Raw genomic sequence first — 4,703 nt, 5'->3', positions numbered from 1 at the left:
CAAAATCAACCTCATTCTTTTTTTATTATTTTATTATAAAAATTATCCTTTTTTGTTAACAAGATGATTCCTTTTTTTTAAGGTTTTATTTATTGGACAGAGAAAAAGAGAGAGAGCACAAGCAGGGGGAGAAGCAGGCAGAGGGAGAGGGAGAAACAGGCTTCCCGCTGAGTGGAGAGTATGATGTGGAGCTTGATCCCAGGACCCTGGGATCATGACCTGAGCCAAAGGCAGACACTTAGCCCACTGAGCTACCACTCAGGTGTCCTTATTATAAAAATTTCAACCCTAAAACAAAGTTGAAGGAACTTTACAGTGAATGCCCATGTATTCACCACATAGACCCTACCATTGACATTTTACTAGATTTGCTTTGTCTCCTATTTGTACATCTATCCATCCCTCTCTTCCTTCACCCATTCATTTTCCTTTTGGATGGGTCCCCCCCGCAAGATTTTATTTATTTATTTGTTTATTTGTTTGTTTGAGAGAGAGCAAGAGCAAATGCCAATGGTGGGGGCCGGCAGACGGACGAAAAAGCAGAGGGAGAGGGAGGGGGAAAGAATTTCAAGCAGACTCCATGCCGAGTGTGAAGACCAACACAGGGCTGGATACCATGAGCCTGAGATCACAACCCAAGCAGAGATCAAGAGTCAGATGCTCAACTGACTCAGCCACCCATGTGCCCCTTCATAGGTTCTAAAGTAAATTGCAGGCATCAATAGACCTCCTCCTAAAAAAATCATCATACATACAATTAATGAGTTTAATGTTTGTATGCATTTTCATTCGAGGTAAAATTTACATACAATGAAATGTACTAATCTTAAGTCTACTTATGCTGAGATTTTAAGATTTCATACATTTGTGTAATCAAAACTTCTATAAAGACATAGAACATTATCATCATCCCAGCAGGATCCCCCTGCCCCTTTCCGGGTCGATTGCTACCCCTAATCTTCCAGAGGCAACTGTTCTTCCATTTTAATTCCACCAAAGTTTAGTTTTACCTGTTCTACAATTTCATAAGTGGAATTATAAAGCGTGTGCTCTTTTGGGTAAGGGTTATTTCACTTCGCATAATATTTTTTAAGATTTGTCCATATTGTTGCATGTAGTAGGAACTGATTCCCTAACATCATCGATTAGTATTCCACTGTATGAATATACTAGAGTTTTTATATCTATTATCCTATTGATAGACCTTTGATCTGTCTCCAGGTTATGGCTATTATGAATAGAGCTGCTATGCACATTTTTGTACAAGTCTTTCTATGCTCATAACTTTTTGTTGTTGTTGTTGTTGTTTGAAATTCAAATAACTTTTACTTAAAAAATATTCTGGGGTGCCTGGGTGGCTCAGTTGGTTGAGCATCTAACTCTTGATTTCAGCTCATGATCTCAGGGTCATAAGATTGAGCCCCATGATGGGCTCTGTGCTCAGTGGGGAGTCTGCTTGAGATTCTCTCCCTCTCCCTATGCCCCCCAACTTTCTCTCTCAAATAAATGAATAAATCTTAAAAAAAAATAAATCGGAAAAGTCTTTTTTTTTTTTTAAGATTTTATTTATTTATTTGACAGAGAGAGGTCACAGGTAGACAGAGAGGCAGGCAGAGAGAGAGAGGGAAGCAGGCTCCCTGCTGAGCAGAGAGCCCGATGCGGGACTCGATCCCAGGACCCCGAGATCATGACCTGAGCCGAAGGCAGCAGCTTAACCCACTGAGCCACCCAGGCACCCCTAAATCAGAAAAGTCTTAAGACGGTATTTAGAGGAGCACCTGGGTAGCTCAGTTGGTCAAGCATCTGCCTTTAGTTCAAGTCTTGATCCTGGGTTCCTAGGATCGAGCCCCATCTAGGGCTCCCTGATCAACAGGGATCCTGCTTCTCCCTCTCCTTCTGCCCTACCCCCTCCTCCAACTGGTTTTCGCTCTCTCCCTCATTCTCTCTCTCTCTCTCTCAAATGAATAAATAAAATCTTTTTTAAAAACCAGCATTTAGAGTTTTGCTTTGAAAATAGTAAGTATTTCTAGGTAAGGCAGATATATTTCTAGGTTAACAAGATCAGATTTGACTTTGGACTTTATTCTTTTTTTTTTTTTTAAGATTTTATTTATTTATTTATTTATTTATTCGACAGACAGAGATCACAAGTAGGCAGAGAGGCAGGCAGAGAGAAAAAAGGAAGCAGTTTCCCTGCTGAGCAGAGAGCCCAATGCGGGGCTGGATCCCAGGACCCTGAGATCATGACCTGAGGCGAATGCATAGGCTTAACCCACTGAGCCACCCAGGCGCCCCTGGACTTTATTCTTTAAGCAAACTGTAGAGAATAGAGGAAAAATAAGTTATTTACAGAAAATATCTACATATGTACTCAGAGGTACAAATGAAATGACAGAAGAGACTTAAGTACATGTTGGTATCTTGGAAGCCAGTCTCAAATACCTTAATTTTATCTTCTTGGATTTTAAGAATGCCTACGTTCCCAATTCATCCTCAATCTTGGAAGCCAAATAGTACTTTAAATGTCCAATATCAGCAAGTTTATACCCTACACAAGGGATCCATCTGCGCACATACTGAGTATTCCTATAGGAGAGAGTGGAGTGGCTTTCCTAAAAAAGTTCGGTTATCGGGCGCCTGGGTGGCTCAGTGGGTTAAGCCGCTGCCTTCGGCTCAGGTCATGATCTCAGGGTCCTGGGATCGAGTCCCATATCGGGCTCTCTGCTCAGCAGGGAGTCTGCTTCCTCCTCCCTCTCTGCCTGCCTCTCCATCTACTTGTGATTTCTCTCTGTCAAATAAATAAATAAAATCTAAAAAAAAAAAAAAAAAAGTTCGGTTATCAAGGCGAAAGTTAGCCCTAATGGCTCGCTCATCTCTATGGTAACAGCTTCCTCTTCTTTACCGACATTACTTGTGACAATGTGATATTTCCATTTCCTAATACTCCACTTGCAGAAAATTTCCTTCCCTCTCTTGCACAGGAAATCACAACAGCATCTCCAATATGACCGAGATCTGGACAAATAAGTGCAAATTCACCTGACGGCCTCTTTACTGCACAGCTAGCTATGGCCTGTTCTTGAATTCCAAGGTGTTCCACATCTAAAGCCATCAACTTCATTTCAGGGGTGCCTGGGTGGCTCAGTGGGCTAAGCATCCGTTTTCAGCTAGGGGTGACCCAGGGGTCATAGGATCAGAGCTCATAGGATCCATCCCTGCCTTGGGGTTCCTGTTCAGCGCGGAGCCTGCTTCTTGCTCAGTCCCTCTCCCAGCCTCCCGCCCCTCATGCTTTCTCTCTCTCTCAAAGAAAAAAATAAATAAATAAAAAGCCATCAACTTCATTTCAAAATCCAAAACCTTTTCTTGATTTGCAGCTTGAACTACCAGTGCCAGGGTGTTCGCATTATCCGCAGCCCTTAGTGTAACAAGGCCTTCACTGTTCATGTTCGTGTTTTGAATGATACAGTGAGATTCACACCACTGCTGGGCTGCGGTGGTCTCATGGGAGCCGAGGCTGTGGGAGTTCCTGGTGACCAGCACCAGCGAGCCAATCGTGCAAATGGTTTACACCACGGCAGCTTCAGATCCAGGGTCTCATTGATGAGATCCATCAGCACCTCCAGCACCTTCTTTGGGATGGAGCCCTACACCTGGAGCCTCCGGAGATGAGGAGGAAGTCGGAGCTGGCTTGGGTGTCACCGGCTAGGAGTGAACAGGCAGAAACAGGAGCGAACGCCTGAGACCCAGGAAGATCACTGCACATTACTTCTTACTGCTTTTGAGTAAATACCTTAAAACTGCTGGCTTCTAGGGTAGGCGCATGTTTAGTTTTGTAAGAAAATACCACACTGTTTTCCAAAGTGGCTGTACCACGTTACACTTCCAAAAACAATGTATGGGAGTGCTAATTACTACCCATCCTTGCCGACATTTAGTGTTGTTAATTTCATTCACGTCAGACATCTGCCTGGTGTGTAGCAGCATGCTACTCCGGGGTATATGTGTCCCGTAACTTTATCGACCCTCCCCTTAACAATGATCACTACAGTTTCTGATTTTTTCCTAGCACAAACAATGACATATATCCACTCAGATGTCCAATGTGTAACCTTCAGCTTGGCTGTGCTGAACTACACATCCTTTAGAGTGGGCCATAGTGGGTATTTGGAGGGTAGAAAGAAAGCAGACATATTCTAGTTCATGCACATCACTGGTGATCTGCTGACTTACCTCCTTGGAGGTGACCCCGCAGCTGGACCTCTTCCCCCAGATCCTTCATCAGCTTCTCCGGCTCCTGGGCCAAGCAGCTGTGTTTCGTTCTGTGACAAAGGGCTCTGACTTTTGTAGGACACCGACATGGGCAAGATCGGAAGCAGGGAAAACCATCATGGGTTCCAGTCCATCCCTGTGGGGTGCCAGCTCCTGTTGCTGGGTTCGACCTGCTTCTGATCTCCCCGTTTACATCCATCTTCCTTTCCCCACTGCTTTCCCACATTTCCCACATTCCTAGAATAGGAGGCGCTAGGTCAAAGGGGATGCATGTGGAAAATGCTGATATACTGGGGCGCCTGGGTGGCAGTGGGTTAAGCATCTGCCTTTAGCTCAGCTCATGGTCGCTGGGTCCTGGGATGGAGCCCCATGTCAGGCTCACTGCTCCCTGGGGAGTCTGCTTCTTTCTCTCTCTCTGCCCCTCCTCTATCTCA

General features: G+C 44.5%; 1 pseudogene; it reads right to left on the bottom strand.

Moving 5' to 3' along the window:
- Positions 1 to 2,474: 2,474 nt before the first annotated feature.
- On the bottom strand, positions 2,475 to 4,358 carry LOC132002032 (proliferating cell nuclear antigen-like; annotated as a pseudogene).
- Positions 4,359 to 4,703: the final 345 nt, after the last annotated feature.

Source organism: Mustela nigripes, chromosome 14, assembly GCF_022355385.1.
Source record: "Mustela nigripes isolate SB6536 chromosome 14, MUSNIG.SB6536, whole genome shotgun sequence".
Classification (NCBI taxonomy): Eukaryota; Metazoa; Chordata; class Mammalia; order Carnivora; family Mustelidae; genus Mustela; species Mustela nigripes.
The sequence above is the reverse complement of the archived record's forward strand: the minus strand, read 5'-3'. Positions and strand labels throughout refer to the sequence as shown.